Here is a 12,507-nt window from a genome sequence, read left to right on the forward strand (position 1 = left end):
AACAGGGTCTATTTCCAGAGGTGGAGGGAGACAGGAGGGTGCGACCCCTTTGCCGGCCCAGCAGCAGGTGTGGCTGAAATGATCTTGTGTCTGAGGCATCCCTGCGTCTGCTGACCACCGGGGGTCAAAGGTCACTAACTATGTGCAGATATGCTTCTGGTTCCATGGTAACAGTGCAGCAGGTGCAGACAGACTCGGGTCCACAATCACATGGCCACTACTCTGTTTCATGTACTTAAAGGAATACGCCAGCAATTTTAGAACACAGTTGCATAACGTTTGGGTGCGTTCGAGAGACAGATTGGAGACAAAGAATGGTAAAAATGTCCTGACCTTGAGTGCCTAGTATGGGTAAAGAAACTAGAAATGCTCTTTCCTATTTCCCACAATGCAACTCACTTCCAACCTTCCGCTACAAGTTAGTAACACAGGTTTTCTCAGGTGATACATTCTTTGTCTGCAGGTTGAGACAACCCTGCTTACATCACTATGACACTATGGGTTATTTTATCAGACTTTATAAAAGATCCTTCTAGAGCTACCAAAGACAATGCACAACCGTGTTCGCAGTCTTAGGGTTTCTGCTTGTGACCAGTAAAAGGACATCATGCCCCTCCTTTATTTCAGCCAGTTACTGATTGCATCTGAACTGATTGATTTCCTATGAAGTCTGTATGAAGGGAGTGTTTCTCACAGCTGTGCGTGGCTGTTGTTCACAGTCAGGGGATCCAGCCAGCCTACTATCAATGCATGCCAGGCAGTTAATCTGATGGCAGGAAGCTGGCATGGAGATAGCCGTCTCCGTGTTGTTTCTCCAGTACAGTTGGCGAAGGGAAGCTGTGGGCACTATCACCTATCTGCAGTGTTCTGCACCACGGATCGGCTGGCACTGATCTGAGAGACCGTGTTGACACAACAATGTCCCCCTCCCCCCCCCCCAACCCCCCACTCGAGGGCGGCGGGTGGGCTGCCCTTTCTTCTAAAACAACCTCACACTTGGCAGAGGTCGGCATCGTTTTGGCAGCACGGGTCGGTCAGGGCTGGAAGTGTGGGAAAGTAGACTTGAGCTTGATGGAAGTGGAGCGAACACAATGTGGAAAAGGTATTGGGAGCAATCGTACATATAGAAAGGTAAGGCGAATGAAGGGATGGACGGAGAAAGGCGAACGCACCCAAATCCTGCGGGCAGAGACACCCAGATGTGCGTCCACATCACAAAGAGACAGAAATACACAGCGCCAAATGTCAGGTTCAGCTTTCAAACCGGGTCTTCACATCCCTGGTGTCCAGATGTCCCTGCTGCAGCACAAACAGAGAGGGAGCTTTAATGAGCGTGCAAGCATGGATGTTGGTCTCTTGTGATGTCATTGCATTTGTACATTTACAGTATCTACTGTATGTGTGCACATGTTTAAGTGTTCATTGAGGTATGGAGAGTAGTCTGTGTGTTAGTATCTCTGTCGGTGCATCAGCATCTCTGCACCTGTTCGCCATCTTTGAATGTGTGTGTGTGCGCGCGTGCGTGTGTGAGTGTGAGTGTGAGTGTGTGCATGCGTCTGGCCTCTGCTGTCTGGGAGGTGTTTGCAGGTTCCATTGGTGCTCATGAGGCGTCTTCCTTTAGCGTTCTGATTTTCCTCCATCAGTCAAAAGGCAGGAAAGTTTAATTTGCACAAACATGTGAATAAGAGTCCTATGAGAAGATCTACTTTTTCAGTGAAGTGAAGTGGTTGGAATCCTGACAGAAAGGTTTCAAACTGAAGGTTCAAGGAGATGCAAGATGGTTTATAACATCAGTTTGAAAGGCATTTCAAACTTCATCATTTCAATATGTTCCACATATATTCAGTGGAAACCACATATTTAAATGAATTAAACTTAAATAGTATGTTGCGTAAAGGCTTCATATGAACAGACAGCAGCTTGCACCAACTTCTGAACACACTTTCATCTTCATGACATGAGTCAAAGCTCACTCAAATGAGGGTTGACAGGCAGGTTTAGCTGTCATGGACGTGATTCCTATTGCCTCTCCCTGACCTCTTGCAGTCCCTTAAATTGCACATCCATTACGGTCTCCATCATCACTATCAGATTGACTTATCTATGACCTGACAGCAGCTGTATTACCGGATTAAGTATTAAATGGTTAATATATGTTACTGCTAATTAAAGACACGTGTGTCTGTGTTCATGTCATACAACTAAAATTACTTTGGAACTAGCATGATGACATTTTGTCTCATCTCCACAATTTGGACACACTGTTTAAAGTAGGCAGAGGCCGAGGCCACACACACACACACACACACGCACAATGTGTGGAGCTGACAGAGCAGTGAATTTACTGCTGAGGAAGTCCATGCAGCTGAACAGAAAGCTTGATAGCTGGTGCCAGATGGTTTGCCCAAAGACTCATTCCTGCAGTGTAAAATGTGTGAAAAAAAAGAAAAGATTACAATTTCAAAACTGGAAAAAACCTTAAACACAGGGTGTTATGACAACATAATTAGGTACATTTATTACTGGAATGGGCGGTCACATTTGGGCGGTTGTGGTCGAGTGAATTAATTGCAGGGTTGATGTCCTATAAATGCTCAATAGGACATTCAGAGCATTTATTGCCTCAGGAGAGTAAGGGACGGAAAGACAGAGACAGTTCAATGTTTATACGAAGATTAAAACAATTAAAATGTAACGAATGAGCGTGTACAGTATGAACCCACGATTGGCTTTGGTGGACCAAAACCTGATCACCTCGATTCCTGTGAGTCATGCAGGACGTCTACGTGGCCGAGTGACCGGTTCGCAGACAGACTATGAGTCAGCGTGTACGGCCCCAAACTGATGATGAGTCACTGAGAACTGCTCACATGATGGATGTGGCCACAACAAAAGGAACTTTGGTGACCACATCAGGAGGGATCTTGGAGTTGAGCCGCTACTCCTTCGTGTCGAAAGGAGTCAGCTGAGACGCCTCCTGGACGCCTCCCATTAGAGGTTTTTCAGGCACATCCAACTGAGAGGAGACCTCGGGGAAGAGCCAGGACACGCTTGTGGGATTATATCTCCCAGCTGGCCTGGGAACGCCTCGGGATCCCCCAGAGTGAGCTGGAAAGTGTTGCGGGTGAGAGGGAAGTCTGGGTCAGCCTGCTGGGTCTGCTGCCACCGCGACATGACCCCGGATTCAGCGAATGAAAATGGATGGATGGAACTTCGCAAACTCTTCTTGTGCATTCGAGACATAAAGTTCTCACAATTCTAAAGACAAAGGAAATCCTTGAGATGGATTAAGAAAAATGCAGAAAAACAAAAATGCACACTAAAAGTAAATCTGTGCGATGTCTGATGTGCACCACAAATAACTTCATCTATTTAAGAGTATGATGTGTCTGTAGCCTAAAATCCTCCACATGCATGTGTGTGTGTGTGTGTGTGTGTGTGTGTGTGTGTGTTTGTTTATGTGTGTAGCACCAGGCTGATCCCAGATGGCTCTGTACCGTCATGGTCCTCACTTTTATTGTCAGACTGGACTGTCTGGCTTCCATCTGTTGTTCTCTCCATTTCCTCCCATTTATCCTTCTGTCTTTCCGCATCTTACCTGCTCCTAATGTACAGTTTTCAACACACATCCCTCCATCTTCATCTGGTTAATGAGATTGTTCACTGATGAATGCCTCAGGGCAGACCTTTTTAAGATTTATTTTTGTAGTCTGACGTTATGTCAAACAGCATTATTAAGCTATCTTGGCTGAATTGTTGAGTGTCTATGGGATCATGTAAAATAAGCCAGTGTCAGACTTTTTAAAACCCGGCTCCTGGCTATCCCTGGGCACCCTTTTTTTCATATTTGATCACTGGAGGCCTCTTTTAGGGCTGTGTGTTTAGAGCTGCCGTGTGATTTGGCACTTTTGCATCTAAAAAATAAGCCAAGCCAAGTTAATGCAAAGCCAACCGTAAAGAAAAAGACGTCTGTGAAAGTAACTTATTAGGATCCATATTTATGTGTATTGGCGGCAGACTTTTATGACAGGAGCAAAAGAACAAACACATTACTTTCACCCAGGAGTCCTCTGTTCATATCCCACATGAAATGTTACCCTATTTTAGTTAACTTACATGGCGTTCTTCTTAACCCGTATGTAAGACAACATGGCTGACCATTGCCTACTGGATAAGGTCAAAGCGGTCCATGCTGCAGCACATAAGTGTTACACTCCGTGGGACAGTCTTGCTCAAGGAATGTTATCCAGTGATGCAAGTTGTCCCCTCTCAATTCCTAAATGGCCCCCAGTGCAACCACAATGAACTCTCTCTTCACTCAATAGACCTCTCTGTGGTGCACACTTATCTGTTCCAGTGTTGCCAACAGGCGGATTATACAGAGAGGGGGCGGGGGGTGTTAGCGCTTACTTTTTTTTACATCAGATTCAGGGACCTTCTGGAATAACAGGAATAACTCAGTATCAATATACGATGTCTAGCACTCAGGCAGTAGAGTCCACCATATTAGGCTGTCCTCCACGGATTTATGTTTAATGACACCCGAACCACACAGAGCCCCTCAGTGCTGATAAACAACTCGGAAGCACTTTGAATTGCCTTGTTGTTGAAATGTGCTATACAAAATAATGTGCCTTGCCTCGCCTTGGTCACGCAGCCCCCTTCATTCACCCCCACATTCAAATAATGCAGTTATTGCTGTAATTTTGACGGCAGCATTTCACATCTTACGCTTCTTTATTCTGAGGAGAGGAATGAGAAAGGGCAAAACAAGTAACCCTACATGAAGCATTAAACGACCAAACACATGTTTTTTTCTATGACTGAGACTATTATCTGCAATCTGCACATCATTTCCCTCAGAATTCAATTACTTTTTGTATTGATTTTCTATTTCCCCGCACACAGCCACTGGTTTATGTCCTTGCTTGTCTTCAAATCAGCTTGCAGACTTCTCGCATTAATTATTGAGCACTTTGTTTGTAAATTGAATCATTCGTTATAACAAGCACGATAAAGGAGGACAATAAAAAGTTAAATATGGATATAATCCTCAGATACTGGGGGGGTCCAAACACAACAGCAGAACTTTTATCATAATGTTCAAACCCCTCTCATGTCTCATGCAGGTTGACTGTAACACTGCACAGACATTAAGTCATGCTTTGGAAAATCATTGGTCCTAAGCAGCAATAAAATTGTTATTATTAAAAGTAATATGCTGGATATAAAATATGTGTAAGTGTCCAGTGTTCCAAATCCACGACCACTCAACATTAATCCACAGCTGTTGTACAATTCCGATTACATTTGGGTGAGGACACATTATTTTAGTGGACAAAGGCCATTGTTAATAATTAAGATCCAACAGATGCTGCCTCCTGTATTCCCTCCTCCCGCTTTCACTTTTCCTCCCATCCTCCTGTTTTACCTCTCTATCCCTCCCTCTCTTTCATCCTCTTCCCCTCCTCCTCCGCCCCGCTGAGCTCTTCTTCTCCAGCCTCGTCCCTAAACTCGTCCCTGTCTCTTGGCTTTTTATACTCCTTCTCCTGCCTGTCACTCTTGAAACAACCTCATTTTGAAGGAAAGGTGGGTCTACTTTTTCCTTCTTCTCTCTGTCCCCCCCCCCCCACCGTCCCTCTGAGCTACCTGCCCTGTGGCCAGGTTAGAGAGGTGGGTCAGGGTGTAGCTGGGGGGGCCAGCTCCGGCACCCTGTCATTAAGGCTGAGTTTACACGTGACCAGACTTTCAATGGGAACTGGACCCTGAGGGGGAAAAAAACCTCACCTTAACTCATCTGAATGAAGGTCTGAACTTTCTTCTAGATTGTAGAAGTCCTCGGCCTCATGGTTTAACGCACACGCAAACACACACACAATAGAAGTGACCTTAGCCATTGTGTTTTTAACACGTGTGTGGGATCATGTACAGGTATGATCTCATCCTTCTCTTATAAGAGGTCAAAGCATACAGAAATCTCCGGCAAGTAAAGCGTATGTTCAGAAACAAAATCTGCTGTTTACAACGACAGTTGCACAATATATACTACTTTTCTTGGTCGCACCAAATACAGAAAAAACAAAACAGAAACGTAAAATGCTGAAAAATACTGAATACGAGGACTTGGACAATATCCATCAGTCTATCGGAGTGTGTTTGGTGCTGGAAACTAATTGATGAGAGCTGATCACACAGTAAATGTGATCATTCTGTGTGGTTTATATCACAGATAAAGACTAATGTTGAATATTTGGTGATATAACTTAATACTTATTGTTACGTAAGGTTTTGGGGGAGCAGTTTCTTCAAAGCCCTTGTGTCAACACTTCAGCGTTTACCTAAAGAGTTACTACTGCAACGGCCACCTCGGGGCAAAGTTCCTGTTCTGTCCCAGACGACGGGAACCTAAAGGAGTCTGTTTCGTTTTGCCTGCGGGGCATCGGTGAAACCCCCATTCCCCCCCCCCGCATGATTACTGCCCAATACACTGTCCTCTCCTTGTCAAAGGACAGGGATGTGCTTTCTTCCCATGCTCCGTCCACTCTTGCCCAGATGTATGTTCTTTTAGTGTGTAGTGTCCTTTTTGTAAACCATAAATTAGAGTGAGATTGGCTGTTTTTAAATCGTAGATGTAGTTTGTTCAATTCCCTGCGCTTCTCGTCAGTTATAAATCACACAACACATGCAGGGATTTTTCCCTAAATGCAGCAGTTTTCGCAAAATGCACCTTTCGCCAGCTGAGGGATAATACATTACTGTCAAATTAAAACTATTTAATGTCCACCCTCAGCACAAATAAAACCGGCAGAGAAAGTTCCACCAGGGGCTTTAACAAGACACTGCATGCTCCCTGTCCTCTCTGAAGTCTGCTGAACGTGTTTATGATGAACTGAGAATCACGTAGAGTTTAATGAGCCGAGATACCACAAGTCAAAGACGGCACAGTGGAATTCTTTAAAAAGACAAATCTGCCAGTACATTGAGATTATTTCGACCAATTCCACAAACTATTTCTCATGTTCCAAGAATGGTGTTATCGTTGGTCTGCTGAAACAAGACAAAAGCTCATTGCTTTATAATATCAACGGCATTTACGCTTCACTCTGAAAACGGTCTCTTTAACACTGCAGTTGAGTGGGAAGCCGGTCAGGAATCACATCTGTATCCTGTGAATTTATTGACTCTGAACAAGAATCTCTGCACGTCGGTTAAAGAGAGAGATTATGATTTCAAAATCTCGATAGTAGTATTTCGGTGTTGAATTCAAGATTCAGAACATATCTATTCCTGCCGCACGCCTCTCAACATGGCCACGCCTCATTGCTAAGATGCTAACAGCACTTTCAGTACAAACTATGCCAAACGTGCTGACAGAGTTAACAGTGAACAACGCCGTGAGCGAGCCAGTGGGGCACGCTCTCATGCGCCAACATGCACTAACATGCGCTCTCATGTGCTAACAAATGCTAACATGTGCTCTCATGTGCTAACATGCACTAACATGCGCTAACATGCTCTGACATGCGCTCTCATGTGCTAACCTGCGCTAACATGCTCTAACATGCGCTCTCATGTGCTAATGTGTGCTAACATGCTCTAACATGCGCTCTCATGTGCTAACATGCGCTAACATGCTCTAACATGCGCTCTCATGTGCTAACATGCACTAACGTGCGCTAACAGCATGTGCGGCCAGCCCGGTGAACCAACCTTTTAAATCAAATTTTTGGTTTCATTGCTGATATAAAAGAGGGGAATCTGTGATTTTTTTGGTCATGAATCCAAACCGGCGGGCTAGTTCATGGCATGCTCCTCTCACTGCAACATAGAAACAACAACGCACCCTTTGAGGTGGCAAAAAAACTGGAGTTTTGCTCTGGCAGTGTCAGCTGGTAGAAGGAAAGCTCATTCCGAGAGGCATTTCCTGACTGCTGAGGTAATTAGGTCCGTCGAGCCCCAGACACACAGGAATAACCCAATCTAACTGCATCTATGATAATTAACCCTCGTTAGGGCTCTTCTTTCTTTTTGCTCTCTCTTTGTGCAGGTCGCCAACATTTATTCCGCAAAGGAATTAAACAGGAAATCCATATCCTGTGTTGTGTCAGTTCCCCGCCCATTATGCTGCTAAATAATATTAGTGACTATTATTAGATGAGAAGAAATCATCAGTGACGATCATCTTGGTGATGATGTTAAGGGCAGGAGAGAAAAACATGTTCCCACTACTGGCCTCAGTGGAGTAAAGGTCAGGACAAGACACATAGACATACATGTATCTGTCCCCTGTGTTGTCTTAAAGAGGTATAATATTAATTGTATGTTGTTGTTTTTTTCAGCGATACATCGGGGCAAAGGCTAACGGATCATCGTAACTCGAGGAAAACTGGACCGTTTGGCTTTTGTCTCGCCCACAAGCTCCCTCTCTACCTGCCAGAGTTTTGCTGAGTCATTCCTCCTCATTATGGTCGTTACCGCTCCCCATCCTCAGGGCTGTTGTTGGAGGGGGGATAAGCTCCGAGCTTAAACACTGTCTGCAGGACGCTACAGATCTGAGGTCAGCGGCTACAACTCCACCCTGGTTCTGTGCTTGAAAGAGAGACAATTACAAAAAAAATGTTTGCATCAGTTCTTTCTTCCTCACTCGTCAAGACAGTAATTGCTGAAAGGGACCTTTATTCCTATTGGTCGGAACGAGCGGTATCATCACATATCATCTCTGGAGGAGACAGAGAGCGAGAGAGATACAGAAAGAAAGCAAGTGAGAGAGAGAGAGACGGGGGCAGTTAAAGGTCTTGCCAGACCCGACTTGGCTTAACGTGGTGGCGTCAGAGAAAGAAGCAGGAAGGAACGAGAATGAGGGACAGAGTGAGAGGGAGGAACAGAGATCTGCTAAACAAATCATCATCTGCTGTACACACCAACAGCACACTCGCATCACCATCTAACAGCGAGCGGAACCGCTGATGAACAGCAGTGACAAACGGAAGAACAAATAAAATAAAGGTTTCCGCTGTCGGTCACAGCCCGTAGTCGTGGCAACGGGCCTCGGAGGGGCCAGATGTGTATGCGCACAGTCAGCAAGTTTGCACCATAGTGTCATGTGACTATGAGCTGGCCTGGGCCTGGTCTCAACTCCTGTGACTTTGAGAAGTGACGTGTGCACCATGTTTGACCCAAAGCAAACAACACGATTGGCCGACTGTCAAGGAACACAAGGAGGGAATATGTGCAGAGGAATGAGTCTCCAGACACAAACCGACCACTGAGAGCAGAAGTTAAATAGTTACTAACAACTTGAATAAATGTCAGTATTCAACATTTATAATGTTAACATCTTTAAGGTCATTAACTTTGCATTCATTTACAGATTGTTGAATGTGTGTGAATGGACCATGTGACCGCGTTGCATTAAAGTGCAGGTGGAAAACTGGGATTCCCGGCCGCTGTTTATATTTATGTGGAATGGAAAGTACACATGTTAAAATAACTAATTAGTCACTACACGACATACACATTTATCAATCTTTTTGTATTTATTTGTGGATCATTTATTTCACCAGAATTGAGATTAATTTCAGAAATACTAAATAAATAGACTCAGCTGCTGCAGTGGTTGGTTGAAGCTCCAGTGGCACTTGAGATGAAGCTGATGTTAGTGCACCATCAACCCTCAATTTCACCATCAAAGTTTTCTCTTTTTCTAAACACAGAGGCCGTCGGATATTGTACAGTACAGATTGAAACTCCCTCTAAGTCAAGTGTGATTCTGGACTATAAATATTAGCTTGACTTTGGTTCAACAGCAAGCAGGAAAATAATGTGTTAGAGCTGCGTAGCCTCCCCCCACAGCTCAAGGCGTGTCCTCTCTGCTCCACAAACACAGGGGAAGTCTCCATGCCTACCCCATAAATCAACACGTGTGAACACACACACACACACACACACACACACACACACACACACACACACACACACACACACACACACACACACACACACACACACACACACACACACACACACACACACACACACACACACACACACACACACACACACACACACACACACACACACACACACACACACACACACTTTTTGTCAGTTATTGATAATTCTGTCAACGTTAGATTTTGGGATAAAACCAAATCTCACAAATAGGATCACAATATTTATCACATGTTCGCACAATAAATAGCTTGCGTAACTAACAACTCAACAATCATATTGAGCAGATACAGTACACAACACATTGTTTACCAGTAGTCAAGGACAACAGCATTGGCATATGAGTGCTGACCACAGTACCGCTCCAGAACCACATCCTCTGCATGATGTAAGAGTGGAAGAAAGCTCCAAGTATCTTAATGGGAATTATCAGTTATGGAAGATTCACTATCTCTGATGTCTCATTCCACAGGCAGCGCAATGGATGATGGACAGGACTGTGAGGCTGAACAGATAACGACGAGTTAGTTATTTCGTCTTTTCCAGAAACTGTACGAGTATTACTTTGTGGAGGCGGACGTGGAGAGAGTTCAAACATGAGCCGGTGGCGGCGAGTATAATCAGAAAGGGGTGAGAAAACCAACGATGCCAATACCAAGTGGGAAGGTTTTCTATCCTTGTGTCTCAGTCCGAGTTAGCCATCTGGGTCGGCTCTCACGACTACAAATGATCCACCTCAGCCAGGCTAAGCTTACCTGAGTTGTTCAATAACCGAGCACATGGCTCTATGTGTGTTAATCTGTGGAAACTTTAACTGTCTGGCAATGATGGACAGAAGCACAGATAGACACTCAAGCAGGACAGCACAAGCTAAACTTCAACACTTAGTCGTGGAAATGTAACTGTATTGGTTACATTGCTGGTGACCATTTTCCCAAGCTTTTCAGATTGATATCCTGCACATTTGTTTCGGGCGATGCTCATGCCATATATTTGTGTTCCCAGGCCGTGGTGGGAAATGTGACCAATCAAACTGTGGTTTACTCACACTTGGACAATCCTCAATATCTCCAAAGGGAAAATACAGAAACTGGTTTCCTGATGCTCCTGAGTCAGGAGTTCCATTGGCTTACCGAGCCCAATAGCCAGGAACCCTTCCTTGGACTACCACCCAGTTGGCAGCAGGACACTCTCCCAGGCTTCGCTCCAGGAAGGGGTCTTTGTTCCTCTCCCGAAGACACTAATCCATTGAGGTCTTTGAAACACTCTAAGTCTGGCCCCTCACCTTGGACCAAAATGCCTTGGGAGACAATAACAGGAGCCGTTGCCAAAGGGTCAAAGGGGCACGTAAACCACTTCAATAGGGTTGCAATCCTCCAAGTGGACATTTAACTAACTATGTTAAAGTAACCAAAAATACTCTGTTTGCAGCCCATGTTGGGACTTCATCATCCATTCTCGGTGAACGTGGACGATGTGCTGACGTGTAGTCTTGTAATCCTCTTTTTGTTTTTCATCACCACTCACTTCATCACTGCCTGGTTCAGCTGCGTATCGGCACGTCTGCGTGTCGGGCGCTCCGCCACTCCGACCTCATGTCCGTCAGCAGCTCGGCTCATAAGGCTCCTCTCAGTCAGTGTGAGACTCAATCTGGACTCGACAAGGCAGGTGTCAGGTGTTCGTTCGCTGAGAGTGTGTGTGTGTGTGTGTTTGTGTTTAAGGTGTGCCAGACCCAAGAGGGACCTCTTTCAGGCCAATGAAACCAGTGTCTCACTTTCTCTTTTTTTTTCTTTTCTTTTCACACACACATTCACTCCACAGACTGATATCACACACACACACACACACACACACACACACACACACACACACACACACACGTGGACAGTATTGACTCTGGACTGTTATTACTGCCTAATGAATCTGCCATAAAACTTTAGGACTGCCGTCAGCTATTTGTCTAAACCACCAAAGGGGAATTTAAGCCCTTGTGTGTGTGTGTGTGTGTGTGTGTGTGTGTGTGTGACCTCTGATTTCACTATTGCTCATTACCAAGAAAGCACTCACACATCACACACACACACACCAGGCAGACTCACAAAACCACACGTCACACACGCATTCAGTAAATGTTCACGTCTACTGACCACATCATTATGCAACATCATGCTACTACATGTAACATTCCTGCACCCTGATCACACTTACAACATACGGGCTGGCGGCAATCAACCCGACCACAGCCACGTGAGCACACACGCTCCTGTTTCTACTGCTCAGACACACACTGCAGACAATCACTCGGCCTGATCTGTCCTGGGTCGCCCCGAGATCAGCAATCAATCACATCGACCGGCCAGTGTCTCCCCGAGGTGTCCCTCTGTGGTCTGTATCGGGGTCGATCACGCTGCAGTTTAGACTTAGACACACTTATTGTGTTATTTGGTTCGTCAAACACTCAAATGTGATGACATCGGCCAAAAGTAACCCAAAATAGTTTTGCACGTTAGGAATCAGCAGAGTTTCTGCAGATTTTTTTTCTCCACAGTTGCAGAA

The sequence above is a fragment of the Cyclopterus lumpus genome, chromosome 21 (genome assembly GCF_009769545.1).
Source record: "Cyclopterus lumpus isolate fCycLum1 chromosome 21, fCycLum1.pri, whole genome shotgun sequence".
NCBI classification, from domain to species: Eukaryota; Metazoa; Chordata; class Actinopteri; order Perciformes; family Cyclopteridae; genus Cyclopterus; species Cyclopterus lumpus.